This window comes from Morone saxatilis, unplaced genomic scaffold, assembly GCF_004916995.1.
Source record: "Morone saxatilis isolate NCDOM2014 unplaced genomic scaffold, NCSU_SB_2.0 Contig20, whole genome shotgun sequence".
Lineage (NCBI taxonomy): Eukaryota > Metazoa > Chordata > Actinopteri > Moronidae > Morone > Morone saxatilis.
This window is the reverse complement of record NW_023339763.1, coordinates 12,641,516-12,657,273: the sequence shown is the minus strand read 5'-3', so window position 1 is coordinate 12,657,273 and position 15,758 is coordinate 12,641,516. Positions and strand designations below refer to the sequence as shown.

The 15,758-nt window shown below is 41.3% G+C and overlaps 1 protein-coding gene across 1 annotated transcript in view; it reads left to right on the top strand.

The window, feature by feature from the left end:
* Positions 1-3,097: 3,097 nt before the first annotated feature.
* dchs1b (dachsous cadherin-related 1b) overlaps positions 3,098-15,758 on the top strand; it is an 81,328-nt gene continuing 68,667 nt past the window's right edge. Inside the window, exon 1 of the mRNA XM_035666556.1 lies at positions 3,098-3,607. The gene's annotated coding sequence lies outside the window, so the exon portion shown is untranslated. The remainder of the gene's footprint in view (positions 3,608-15,758) is intronic.

The window sequence follows — 15,758 nt, the reverse complement described above, 5'->3', positions numbered from 1 at the left end:
ACCTGCATGGACACGGGGTCATATGTGTATTCTCGAGGGAGAAAGAGACAAAGTTAAGTGACAAAACTAAGAAAGTTAATGTATGTGCGGCGCTGTAGATATGAACTTGTGTGTCAGGAAAGGGACTGAATCCAGAGAGATGAAGTGATAACAGTTGAATGAAATAAGACATGGTGGAAAAGGACACATTAAGACTTTTTTGGGATGGAGCTGCCAGAATATACGGAACTAGGATATTGTGTTGCTCGCCAGTCAAGGAATTATTACAGACATATTTTCCAGGGAATTTTGCTCAGAGGAAGAATACTTGTTATGTTACATTATTAGTCTTTTTTAAAATAGTGATGAAATCTAAAAATTAGTTTCAGTCCACTTCACATGCAAACATGCCAATTTGGCTAATTTGGTGCTTTGATTCACATCAGAGGCATCACAGTCCTGCGGTCAACTGTGTGTGTTTGTATAGGAGAGAGAGAGAGAGAGAGAGATCCAGCCAACAAGTCCACTCGTACAGCCAATATAGACAGGCCCCTCCATTAGCTCCTAACGATGCATTTCCAAATGACCTCACAGCTACCAGTTGTTAGCTAACCACCATGTCACACTTATTTCTCTGTTGTGCTCATCAACCGTGGGTCCAAGATAATTAAGATCAGTACAGAATATCAGATGAGGCCAGATTAAGTCATTTCTTGGGGGTTTCTGGGAATTTACAACTCTGCCTTAATCAGTTCCGTTATAAATGCATTGAGTTGGAATGAATGCAAGGCTTATCTAAGACTTGACAGATTATAAATCTGGGAGGTGTGCTAAAGGTTTGAAATGTGCACTGGAGTTATCATGGTCAGGCTGTGGATTTTGAGGTTAGAGGGAGGAACAGACAAACAGGATAGACACAGGAGCCAAATAAATCCTTTGACAGTACTCCATTTCATGATATATGTCTGTATGTGTACATGTGAGTGTATGTGTATACGCATGCATTTGTATTTGACAGAGAGGCAGAGAGAGATTTTACATTTATGAATGTGTGCGGCAGCGATATAAATCATGCACTGGTCTCCTCCGTCGTGGGGAGCCCCACCAAAAGTGTCACTTCTCAGCCATCTGCTATTGGTTAAAGCTGTGTAATTGCAACTCTGTGGCAAGTGTTCACACAACAAGATCGATGCAGAATAAATCCACTGGCAGACACATAGACAGCACACACACACAAACACACACAGACAAATGCAGACTCTACAAGGACAAGGACAGACATAAGATGTGAGAAAGTGGAGTGCAGGTTTTTTGGAGGCTTTTTTCATCAGTAGATGTGTATTTATGTATCTATTTACTTTGGTAACAAATATATAAGAAACAAAGAAAAAGGACTTTGCCTTTTAAGCGGTCGGGTCTTTTCTGCCAACCAGGCCTTTTTCAAATGCAGCAAGTATTTCCAAAGACATGCATTAGTAGACTCTTCATAACTCACAGCCAACAGGGGCAAGGCACAATCAACTAGTGGATCATTTTCTATCTCGACTATAAATCGCATCTTTCATGTTAACTCTTTGGTATGTTTTCTTAGAAATGCAACCATGTCTGGGGTCTGGGGTTCTGTTAGGAGGTGAGAACCAAAGAAGAAGAACTGGAGTTGGTTTACACATCTTATCCACTGGTAATCTAATCTAATGCATGCCATCATCCAAAAACAGCAACTTTAACTCGCTATGACAACAACAAAGACCAGGAATATAATGAATTAGATGTTGAATATTGTTGAGAATTATGTTGTTGGCCTCTTAAGGAGGGCAAACACTTTACTGATAGTTTGCAGCTGATAAATAATATTTATAGCTTTTAGGAGCTGAGAGGATGAAATGTACTGACAGTAGAAGCATAAAGTGTAAAAAATGACAACAAACAAACTTGACTTAGGTTGCTTTTCTCTGCCTCATTGCTTTTTGCATTCACCACTAACCAAACAGTTGATGTAAAATGGGTCTCCTGCAGAGTTAGTGAGCCTGAATCCACACTGTCTAGTCATTCTGTCATGGTCAATGTGCTTAAATGTAGACACTTGCCGGTAAAACTGTAAATGTACCATTTCCCTCCATTGACTGCAACATACACACATATCGGACGAGCAAAAGGAGAAGGATTGATTGCTGTCCTTGTCCACTGCCTCCAACACCCACCCGCAGACCCCTCCCCATGCTCCCACCTTCCACCTCCACACCATCCCTGCCTTCTCCACATCTCCTCCCTTGCTCTGCTTCAGTGATGCAGGTGGAGGCTTGACCTAAAATCTGGGGTGATGAATGACTCCCATCTTGCTGATGCTAGCAGTCCAAAGGGTGTGTGTGTGTGTCTGAACCTCAGCTCTGCTGCTTTCTCTTACAGGTTACTGTCCTAAAGCTTTGAGATTGAGATATATAATAAATAAATAAATAAATAAAATGTGCAGTTGATTAACAATTTCTCTAAACCTAGTGTTCATCTAACCTTCATGAAACATTACACCATATGCTTTGCTTTTAGTAACACATGCTTAATTCTGTATAAAAACCCCATAATTTAAAACATACCACTGATTTTGTGCTCAGTTAATAGAAGCCTCACTTCCTTAATATTTTATTATAATTCTTAATTCTGATTATATTCTTAATTCTTATTAAAAATAAGTAAAAATCTAAATCCTCAAGTTAGATGTATATAGTTTTGTGAAATGTGGGGCGTCCTTTTACATGGCAGCATAATATTAAGTCTCCACGAAGAAGGAGAATAAAAATGATGCTAATTACTCATTTCCATGCATAATGTGCCATGCTGCGCTAAACTCCCCTTTTGATGGTACACGGTGCACTCCTTTGTCTCAAAGACTACTTCCACCGAACGGAGCTGGGGGGCACCAAAGTCTGCTCTCCAATCTCCTCTCTCCACTGTATCCCACAGCCTCCCTCTCCTCTGTCCCCCCTTTTGTGTGTAGCTATACCCGAATAAATTAGCAACCCAAGTCGGTGAAGGGAGGAGGAGGAGGAGGAGGAAGAGAGCAGGGGGAGGGGGGCTGGGCCTTGTGGCGGAGGAGTCGGCTTTCAGTCGGTGAGGTGCACGGTGCCCTGAAGCGGCTCTGTCTCAGCACACACACACACACACACACACACACCGTGTCTGAGTGACTGGATGCTGAGAGAGAGAAAGAGAGGAGTGAATCGTTTAAGATCAGCGAGAGACCGGAGAGAGCACTGCAGGGCCACAGACGGCTCCCTTCTTCTGCAGACAGCAAAGAACCCGTAGAGCTTTCCAGCTGATCCAAACGCGCTCACCTGACACGGGAACGGAGACGCAAAAAAAAAAAAAAGACCCTTTCACTGGAGGAGTAACTGTCTGCCGGATTAGAAAATCCTTGGATTTTGGCTCAACTGTCATTTTTGTGGATATTATGTAAAGACAAAAAAGAAAAGCTTAAACCAGCTGGCCAGCACGGATCCATTCAAGATTTTGTCCTGGTGGATTGTCTTTCGTTGGTGGGGGGGTGGGATTGGAAACCGGTTTGCATACTGATCAGTTTTGGAGAGAATATCCAGAGCGCACATCCAGAAGCTGCGGAGTGGGTCGGATGAATGTAAGTGACAGCTTCTTTATTCTCATCCTCTGTACGTTCGCGCTCACTGATGCATCTGATCAGTGCGGGATAATAGGTAGAGAATGGATCTCTTGTTGGGTGGAAGCTTCTGGTTCCCCCTTATAGAGGGGTTGCACCCTGCATCTGCACCTTGCATGCATGAGCCGGTAGCTGACCACTGAGATGTGGGGAGACCATACTACGGAGAGACTACAATAGTATCGCACGATCAATGTATCATGGTGATGTGGCATAGCCTCAGATTGATTATTGATCACCATTCACAGCCAAGCCAGCTGAACAGCCAGGTTTGGAAAAAGAGAAAAGAGTGGAGCCCCTTTTTAAAATGAGTGCCAAACATGAAAGAGAGGTTTGTCTAATGGACTACTATATAGGCTTATTATGTCTTATGGAACTATTTAATAACAGTGAGTCAGTGGTTTCCTTCCCAGGGTTGCCAACTTAGAGCGACTACACTTTGTTTTGGAGAGAGGACCGAACCGCTTAATGGGAAACACCATGAAGCCAGCATACTTTGGACTATTTCCTGGGGAGCCCAACTGATGTGAGGAAGGATTTAGGGAGTCTGTGAGGAGTCACGACTGGAGAGAATTTGAAGTACTGCTGTGTGCCTTTGAGCAAGGCACTTAGACCATTAGCTACAGCAGGGCATGGTCTGCTGATGACGTGTGTAGGTTTCCTCTTTTCTATGTGATTATGAAAACAGAACCAAAAGATCACAGAGGGACCATCTCGGTAGACAGTAAAGACCATGTAATATCTTAAACATACAAAAACAAGAAATTCAAGAGGATTTTTGGTAGTTTTGCTGTCCAACAAATAGATTCTGACACAATTGTATTTTTAAAGTGTATTTATAGCAGCTCATTCTGTCTGTATATGTTTACATGGCCAAAAGCTAAAAATGGGAATCCAGGGGCATATTTAAGTACCTAACCACAATAGTTATTCCAGTCAAATCTGGTGTCCGCTGGCATTCACAGCTCCTGGTTTTCAGCTGTAAGGAGGGATACGGATCTTTGCATTATTACACTATCCACTTACATGGTCCCGTGTGCTTCAGCTCTGCAGTATACCGGCCACAGCCTTTGCCGCTGGTCTGCATACAACCAGTAAGAGTTTGGTTTCTTGCAGAGTGATGAGGCGTGCAGCAAGACATTTTCTAACAGGAACCATATGGATATCCGTTGGTGCGGCTGCAACCGAGTAGAGCTTATGTTTGTACAAACAACGTATGATTACTCACATCAGCTGCTTAGAGGAACAGGAGCAGGTCTCTGGATACTTTACACAATTGTGGCAATTAAGACATTTTTAGAGAGTTTAGTTATATATTTGGTTATATGGTATATATTTGGTTTGATTCTTGAAATCAAGTTTGAGCCTCGACCACCATTTTGGGTGATCTGGAGGGGGGGGGGCTGATTTCAGAGTGTGGCAGATGAGGTGCACCTTGAGCCCTGACCTCCCTTTGAAAGATGTTGTTATTCATCCTCATTTAATTATCAGGAAGAGCTATGGTAATTAATGTGTTTCCCGTTTCTACTTGTGTTTTTAACATTGTCATGTCAAGGCAGAGAGGACTGTTCATTCAGTTCAGTGTCAAGTCTTTTTGTGGCCCTTATCAACAAAGTCAACAGTGTGCTGTTTACATTGCACTTCATGTGGTTCTGTGCAGCTGAATGGGTGAGCACATACTGACACTGACAGGGTCAGGGGCTTGATTCTCATCAGCCTCTGCTAAAATACTTTATATTGCTATTTTTTTAAGGGTAACTGACTAAATAGTACCCAGTACCCTCCAACCCTCCAACCCCCCAACCCCCAACCCCTTCACTGTGTATCCCATTATTTAGGGTGCGTGTTGGCAGCAACGTGGCATCAGACTTGGCTAGGTTTCGGCATCGTGTTCTGCTGCTTGAATCTTGAACTCTTACATCTGGATCATGCTGGTATTCAGGAAAACATTGTTAAATCTCTGCTTCAAACTTTAATTAAGCTTATTTTTTTCAGGATGAAATATAATACAACCATCCACAGTCTTTAAGGATCTTTTTTGTTTATTCCAAAGTATTACTTCAGGGAATGTCCAAGTTGAAGCTTTATTCTTCTGCAAATTTCAAAAAATTTGGAGAGTTTACTTTAAACCCGGGAGATATACAGTGTAATCAAATTGCGCATTCACCACCCACATTGACACTGAAACCCTGCTTGTACTGTATACACTGTTGTCCTGTCTGTGGCTCCCACAAAGCCCACATGAGAGGAAACATTTGTCTTTTTCAGTCAAATTTTATTATGTGCATGATTTTCCTATAACCCCTTTCACACAACGCCAAATGTTTGAACTGTTAATTAAGAATACAAAGACACTACACGTAAAGTATTGCAGAGAAAACTGTGGAGAGTGAAGGCTTTGGTGTAATATCTGCTTCAGCTCATCAACTCAAATCATGGAGTGCTGCCAACGAAGAAAGAGAGTGAGGGGAATCAGAAAGCATCTTCCCACCCAAATGTTGCAGCTCAAACAAAAATCTGTCTAATTGTATCCTAGAATTGTTTTTTCCTGGGTTTTGTTTTTTATGCATGGGAAATCAGCGTCTGAGTACAAATATCGGAAAGTGACTCAGAGACTCTCCATCTTTCTCCCTCCCTCTCACTCTCACACACACGTACGGGCATATAAACAACATACTCTCCTCCACAAGCCTAACATTACCTCACTCAATTATAATCCTAAATGTGACCTGTACCCCAACCCAAACCAAATCCTAACTCTTAACACCACCTGATGTGAATGCTAAATTAGCACCTTGAAGACAAGGAGAGGCAAAATAACCATTTGCGCTCACAAGCATAGGCATACAACACACACACACTCACCATAGTGTTGAATGGGTAGCAGATGACAATCAAAGAAAACCTAAAAAACTAAAGTAACATAAATAAGATTGTTTTCCTCTTCCCTGGCTCCACAAGTAGCAAGTGGAAATATTTACCCTCCATCTTTCATTGACTGCACGCTGCTGATGCCTGGGGTTAGTGTTGGTGTTTTTATTTACCTCACAGACCACCGTCTCAGACATAACATAAACCAAAGACTCAATATTGAGGGGATTTCATGTAATTTTAGTTTATAAGGCAGCAAGTGAACTATAACCAGTGTTAAGCTGCAGCATTCTGTGAGGGAGTTTCCTGGAAAGCCGCTTCTATTTGCATCATCCTTCCACAGGAAGGCCAGGCATTATTAATAGCTTTAGTTGTAGAGACAGAAAATATGATTCCCATTGATAAGGAATCCCCTTTGCTGATTGCTCCACATTTCATTAACTTCACCCTCAGGGCGTCTTGGTTGCCATGGCAGCTACAATCACCAAGTCTACCATCTTGCTGTGATTATGATCGTGAAATTTAATTACAACATTGTAAAATTTGAGTTGTGTGTGTGTGTGCTTGCATGCAGAGAAAGTGGTACCGAAAACCTCAACGTTTTAAGTATCAATGCATTTATGGAATTTCTAAAGAACAACAAAAAAAAAAATTAAAGAAGATAAAAGCATCAGGTTGTATATAAGAATTTCTAAGCAGTTACCATCCTTGCTTGTTTCACTCTTCTTGCTTCTACAACTTGAACTTTGCATTATGAGGTTCATACTTTGCAATTTGTGGTTGTAGTTAGGTTTTTATATAAAATAAATTCTGGCAAAATGAATCAAACCCTGATCTGTAATCATCCTAAGTCATACTTAATCTTTTAGCTTGGACTGAAGCTCATTTTTTGACAGTGTACGGTAGTCTTTCCCCTCAGGAAATACAGATCTTACCTTCCTACTTACAGTATAAAGACCCATCTATCTGCTGCTCTGGATAAGATATTACTGTACACATGACTCAACCAATCAAAGGAAATGACTGGACTCTCCTGTCAGGCGCAGAGTGATTGACTAGCTGGAGTTTTGAGATGGTGCAATTCCATTTTTGTTTGTTCTGAAGCCCAGTTCTGAAGTAACAGCCTTCATCGTTATTCATGGTCTTTGTCCAAATAGTAGGGATCCTGTTAGTGTAATGATCAGGTCAGCGGAATGGGAAAGACTACAGTCACTGGATGAATAAAAAAAGAAGACATCTTTACGGTGCAGGACAGTAAAGGTGCTGTCTGCAAGGCTATGAGGAGACTGGTTTTGTTCCACTGTCCTCCATACCAATACCAAGTTTCAAAAGTCTTAACTTGCTACAGTACAGTGTAATCTTCAAATCTGACAACAGACGTTGAAGTGGCCGGCGTAGCCAGATCATGCCTTTAGCTGACTAATGATTAGGATCTGGGATAATGAATGCTGGAAATGGGTTGTTATATTCCTGGAGAAAGCTGCAGATGGAAGTCTTCTAAAGCCTGGTGTTGTCTCGAGTTTCCCCGTCCTGTGCTTCTCCGGTGTGGGTTGGACCTGTGACACTGGCTCCTGAGTGCCAAAATGTGGCCAGATCGTTGGAAGTCTGGGTTTCTCGTTGATTCAGTAGATGGATGGAATAAGTGAGATTGTTTCTGTGCATGAATGCATGTATGCAAGCAAGTGTTTGGCCTTCCGACAGTCCAAAAATCAAACTTATTCTTTGTACAATTATATAAAACACAGTAAATATTCATATTTGCAAAGCTTTATCCAGCAGGTGCCATTTTTGCTCAATAAATGTCTTAATTGTGGATTCATTTTCTGTCTATCCACTAATCGATTAGCTGTTCCTGGTCAGTTCTTTCAGATTTCAGCAGAGACATCGTGCTCTGATCTTTTCATCGATTCTTCCCCATTGAAGGGGCCACTGGTGCAGGCATGTGTCCATAGAATGCACACATGAATGAAGTGATGTATTAATTTCATTAGTCACATGAAAAGATAAATGTGGGAATAGCTGTGAGCAAAGATAAATGAAATGTGGTAACTTCTGCCCATCTGGGAGCTTGATGGATGAGAAGTGTCTGAGCTCTGAGGCAAACAGGCCGAACAGAGAGAGGAAGAGAGAGAGCCTGTCTGTGTAGTGTCTCATGTGTTTTTAATGAAGTAAGTGAGATGATCTGAGCTTCTGGTAACTTCAAACACTTGCACCAAGCTCAGAGCCGCATGTAGGGCACAGCAGCTTAGGTAGTGCAATGTGTTATGCAAGTTAAGGGATTCAAAGACTGGATGTGTGTGGGTGGTGCGAGACAAAAGGAGGGAAAAGACAAAGTTTCTTGATAACTTAGAGATTGAAAGATGTGACCTTTACAAATCTAAAAAAGAAAATATTCTGTGATGAGATTTCTGTCAGAGAATTAAAGAGCTATTGATCAGTCCAGATGTAAATGTTTCATTTGGAGCCTCAAACCCATCCATCACAATTCACGTCTTTTTATCGTAATTTAATTTGCTCATTATTAACTGATGAGTATTGATGTCTGTTTAACTCTATAGAACAAATTAAAACAAAGACAGACAGACTTAATTCCCAGGCTTACCACAAAAATATAATGGAGTAACACGATACAAAGGCATTTCTTGGAGAACAGCTGTCGACGCGCCACTAACCCAAGAGTTGATGGAGAATTTAATAACTAATAAGCCCAGTCACTTTCATATATTTCCATATTCTGAGCTACAGATGAGTAATTGCAGTTTTTGATAGTTTCCCAGATCTGTCAGCCAAAGAAGAACCAAATTCCCATTCTCTCCCAGTGTAATTAAGCCTGTAGCATTTCTCTTAGGAAGCTATGACCTCTTTTCACCATAAAAAATGTCTCTGTTAGCTGGCAAACCTTTCAACAAAACATTTTATCTCTTTGATTAATATTTATGTGTTTTGTGAAACACTAACATGACCTGATACAACTTTGTGCCTGGTCTGCTGCTAGGTCATGTCACTGATTATTTCATTGAGTGGAATGCAGAAAGAGATAAAAGTGTGTGCTTCACTGTGTGTGTGAGTGTGTGTGTGTTTAAGTTTCCCCTCTCCAGACCCTGTTTTGGCTATCAGCTGAGTGTTTTGTCTTTGAACCTTTCCTCTATTTGTACATTAATGAATGCTGTGATTCCTTTAATATAATATTGAGTGTGTGTGTGTGTTAATGTATTTATCACATCATGGGGATAAAAGTCTGTTCATATTGCCTATATGGGGACTATCGTCCTATATGGGAACAATTCCCTAAAATTTAAACATTCGTTTTTAGGTTTTAGGTTTAGAATTACGAGTTTTAGGGTTAAGGTTAGGCTAAAGGTTGGGGTTAAGCATTTAAGGTTAGGATAACCCCACAGGGAATTAATGTAAGATACACTATCCTTAGTGTAGTGTGTGTGTATCCAAGTGTGTGTGGGTATCAGCACTACACGATCGTGCACAAAAAACACACAATTTCATCTCATTACCATCCGAATGTAATGACTCTCAAGCGCCAACACGCAAGGCATGCAACTTTAGACACTGTCTAATAATACTCTACTAATACATATTATCAACAAAATAACCTAAATAACTAACTAATAAATACCCATAACTGTCAATGTTCTGCTTTTCACTGAGGAGGATTGAATCGGTGTTCACCTTACAAAAATAACTCAAAATGCAGATTGTGAACAGAGAAACCGTTAGTTTGAGCCACTATAAGGGTATTTATCTCAGTTTCACCAGTGAGGTGAGGTAATGATGTTTGACAGGGAGTCATAGACTTGGTTCAGCTCAACAACTTGCCCTTGTGGGATATTAAACATGCTCTGATGGGGAGGGGTGATGAGTGACAGTAGATGGCAGCTGCTGCTTCACCTTCAGGGACATCTCGTCATGCCTTTTTTTCGTTTTGTTTTTTGACTCTGCCGGCCTTGTATTTTTTGTTTTGTTTTATTAACTCTTTCTTGTCCTCATATTCTTCCAGATTCCTCCCCACTTCATCTATTTTTCTTTTAAAAACAAATGGTCACTCACAGACACACTCCTACATACATAAATCAGAGAAACAAAAATCAGTGCACATTCACTCGGCAGTGTGGTTAGTGAATCACCTCTGGCTGTGTTTTTACTTGCTCCATGGCTTCACTGATGGTCCAGAGGGTACATTATTTATGTGTGTGCGTGTGAGCCTGCATGCTACTGTGTGTTTCATTACTTAGACTTAAGGTGAACTTCATGTTTCTGTCTCTGTCACCATGGCAATATTTTTTAAGGAAACCTCATTCAGAATCAAACTTTTCTCCTGCATCTCTACAGTAGTTCCACTTCTTCCTGTGCTCCTTCCATCTCTGACTGTAGCATTTCTCTCTCTCTCTCTCTCTTTTGGCCTGTCAGGCAGTAAAATCTGGGCCGATTTGTCGCAGGGGACCTGGTGCAGTTTGTAAGTGTGTGTGACAGTATTCCAGCTTGACAGCCTCTGTGTGGGTAAATAAACAAATCTGAGTCATCACACCAGTTTTGAATTGTTATGCAACTGCTGCAGAGTTTCTGAGTCTTCTGCAGTTGTTTTTCCCCAGCTAATATCCCCGTGGAGTTGACAAAGAATGTTAGTGGAGAGATGCAACAATTGTGTAACATACTTTAAAAGTTCTGTTGCAACAGCATAGTGAATTAAGACTGATTTAACAGCTTCAACCAGTCCTGACTTATGCTACACTACAGAATAGATCAATCAAATATAATCCATAGCTCAATACTCAGATGACTTTAGATGCACAAGCGCTACAAAGAACCTGTTGATGGTTGTCTTGCATGCAGAGCAAGTGGATGCAACATACCAAAAATGATTTTATTGAATAATATCCTAAATAGCACTGACCCCAAAATGAGGACATACAATGTACAACCAGGGCTGGTGTTTTATGGCCACGAATAAAACAAAATTTAAACAACAAGTCAGCACTTTAACCTCATTTTCATCGCATCGTTTCACATCCAAATGAGAGTGTGGAGCCAAACCATGAAAAAATATTTCACTCTCCAAATACCTTTGGATTGGAACAAAAAAATGCTTATTGAAACAAAAAAATGCTCATTGAAATAGTCCCTTCCTTGATCAGAGAATAAGGCTTGTGTCCTCTAGTTAAATCTTTTTCTATTCTTCTCTTCAGAACAGAACAAAAACTGCAATATGGAAACAAAGTGTGGACTTGAGCCATACTCCTGGCACAGAGGCTTACTCTCACTGTGAACGGACCAGTCTTTGGGATGACGTGGTCCCCCCCTCCCCCCAACACTCAACCTCTGCAGCCTCACTGATGTCACTGACATGGACATTTATGTAGGAAATAAGTAATAAAATAAAACTCCAGAGCAGCATTTCATGGACAGAATTAAAAACAAAGGCTTTCACAGAGCTGAGTTAAACTGAGAAAAAGGTTACAGTTTGGTTCCTTGGTACCTGAGTTTTACTGATATTGTTCTGAATTAGATAAGAAAAATATAGGGATATATTAAAAGATGATGGTGAACAGGTGATGGTGAACTGGATGAGACTTGAACCTCAGCTTACTTTTACCGACTTCTCTTTCACTTTCCCGTTTGCAGTGTGTATTTGTGGCTGGATTAGTTGTCACTCTGTATTAGATCAGCCAATTGAGCTACATCCTAGCCAAGGAACTTCATCATAATTAATTCAAACTTACTTACTTAGACGCTACCAGTCTCCACATACCAGTTCGGTTGGGTTTCACAGGTTGTGAGAGCTTTTACGGCTGCTTCCCCTGGGTGAGATAACCCAATTGTATGACACAGTCATGAACTCTCTATGCGCATAGTAGTATTAATATTGATTGTGCTTGGTGCAGCACGTGCATGTATATTTTAGTGTGTGTGTAATTGTCCAGACAGTGGTCGTCTGGCTGTCTGAGGGGCTGGTGCTACGATACTTTGCATCATTGGATCAGGTTTGATTCTGCTTTAATTGAGTCAAAACAATACATTGAAACTGATACCAACTTTTAGTGTAGACTCTTAAATGGAAGAAAAAAAAGATGAACATAGGTTTAGGCATAGAAAGGCTTAAATATATACACACACACACACACACACACACACACACACAACACACACACACACACACAACACATATGCTCACGGTGCTGGTGACAGCTGGGGTTGGAAATGGGACATCTATATCCAGAGATCCGGGGAAAGGCGACTCAAGGGGAGACCAGGGTCATAGTTGTCGTCCCCCTAAACACACACAACCCAAACGACATGAAAACTGAGATGCAAAGCATTCCTCCATCCTCTACCCCCCATCAGACTCCCTCGCTCCTCTCACAAAGCCTTTTACTACTGCAGACCGCTACAGCCTGTTTTACCACAACCTGGCCTAACCTTTCATTCTCAGTCATTTTAAGATTTGGTGTTCCTCTAGCCACCCTGTAATTGTACACTTGCTGAGAACTGCCATAAAAAGTATTTTTTTACACTTAGACTTGGCACCAAAACTTCTGCAATTTAGTGTATTAACACTATATAGAGCACATTCATGACATGGATTGCAAGAAAGCTGTTGTAAGAAGTGAAAATTCTTCCTTAAATCTGTGGTTGAATATGCAAAGGCAAGGTTGTATCTAGTTTCTGTCTTTATGGCAGGCATATTTCTGATGTTATCTTATGTATTTCATTTTGACAGCCTTTCCCTTTATTCCTTCCCCTGTCTGAATTTACTGTCAATCACAGGATTTGGCCAGTGTTTGTTCTGGGTGACACAGAAGCAGTTGCAGGGCTGAATAAGTGTCTGCCAACTATCTCCAGGCAATGCCAGACCTCTGAACCACTGAGGAACTAGCTGAATGCAACTGTGTGCTATTCCATCAAAGCACAACATAGCTGGAATAGAGGCGGTGTGGAGTGGCCATTTTTTACTTGGAACTTCGTGACTTTGGGTCCTGTTTAGCTTGGCCACGGGTAGCTATGGCGTGCCCAACTAAATCTGCTAAATCCATTAGAGGGGACGGACGGAGGGAAGGAGGAGGGATGGACAAGGGAGGGATGGGGAGATAGAGAGGCCTGTTTAAAATTGGCACTGCATGAGGAAAAGCTATTCCTCACAACTGAGATGTGACAGTGTAAACACACTCACACACATCCTCATACACATACTGTACTGTTTCAAATGGTCCCATCCTATAGAAAACGCTATGGTTTTCTATTATATGGTAACAGCACTTATGAGTGGAGCCCCATGTATTTGAGGCTTTGAGGCTTGCACACAGCAGAGGCAGATTATGGGGGTGCAATGCCAGATAATAATGTGGCTGAGACTGCATGGAGCCCTCCGGGTCTGCCCTGTCTGTCAGTGTGGTCGCACAGAGATGATGTCACGGCTCGCATGCACATGTGTTGTGCAGGCATACAAAGACATATAAAAACCAATGCAACCAGACAGACAGGTGGACATTTTTTGCATTTTACTCCTTTTTATGTACATTTTCTTCATTTTAGATAAAAATTACTCTTATTCATCTTATTTGTCATAATTAGCATACTGTTACAAAGAGTACCACTAGAGGGAGTGAATCAGGTGCTTGTCATTTTCTCCACTGACCATCTGTTCAAGCCAGTATCCTTTCAGCATGAGCTATATTTTAGCCCTTGCACTCTCCATTCCTCATCAGCTTGTGTTTTCCAGGGTAAACAGAAGTGTATTACAGCACATGTCAAAAGGGAGATGATGTCATGGTCCGACTGCTCATTGACAGTGACAGATTGCAGCCGTGCGATCTGTTCATCAATATAACCTTTCGCTGACACTCGACTGAAGCAGTGAGGGAGAGAGGATGTAAAAAAAAGGCGCACATACACACTCACAGACTTTGGTGTACACCCTGTCTGACTTCATTCTTCAATCATAAGTTTTGCCTACACAGCTCAGTGGTCCCTAAAGACAATAAGGCCGTCAAGCCAAAGCAAACTGTAATCACTTCTCAGAATGTAACTTTTTCTATTGTGTCCTAAATCCACTTTTTCCATCTCTCTGCTTTGTTCTTTTTTTGTTCTCTCTGGTGTTCTCAATGGCTGCATTATGGTTCTGTACTGTGGGTTTATTTCGTCAGAGCAGGGTCTCTAAAGGCTTTGAGCAGTAGAAGGGTTTCTTTTCATCATCACGCCCTAATTGTTCCACTTCTTTCAATATCTCTCTTTTTTCTCTTTTTTTCCCTGCTCTTGTTCAAGACAGACTGACCCATAGACACAAACACTCATAACTACTTTGAGACACAAACAAAAACAACAAAAGAAGGGTGTGTATGTAGACTGTGCTCTGTCTCAGCTCTGTTTCCCCCTTTGTGTGGGACTGGAGCAACTGTCCAGAGCAGCCGTCTGGACCACATGTAGAGGTCAGCGACCGTACCAGAGGGGCCAGTATCAGTGTCCCTCTCCCTGTCCCAGTGGAGCTATAGACTTTATTAATCTCTCCGCCTCAGAGGCCTAATCAACTACCGCAGGAGGTCAGGGTCAGTAGAAAGACTGGTGGGGTGGATGATGCAAGAGGATTTATTCCATATAAAATCATGTTTTTTATTTACTTTATATGTCATGTACACTCCAAACACTCTTTCAGGAGTAAATCTAAAATTAGTAACTGAGTAGTTTTTGCCCAGAAGCACCATTGCATGTGATCTAATCTAAATAATGATTTTTCTAAGTATTTTTTAGGACTGCAGCCTTGAAAAGAAACAGAAAGGAAACAGGAAAATTAGTACATCTTCATTATATTCAGCTTAAAGACAAATATTTCAACATTTCTGTGTGTCACCATTATGGTGATTGATACAGTGAATATACTACTGAGTGCAACCTCACTCCGATTAACTATTGTATATGGAATAGCAGTCATCCTTTCCATCTGCCTTCAAGGTCAGTCTATAGTTTTTTTGCAGAGTGAATGCTTCAATTCAACGTATGCTCAAATACTGCAGCCGGCAGCAGGCTGGCTTTTTCTCTAGAGGTGGAAGACATTCCTAAAGTTAACTGTCCTGATTATACATGCACAGGGGGAGTGATTGTCTGGGTGAATATGGCTGGCCAGCAACACCCTCCACTGACAACTTACCTCCTGTTTGCTACTAGCCCATTGCCTGCCTCGCACGTTTATACTTTTGATCATCTGTACCAAACATTGACTTATAGAGGCAGGATTCAT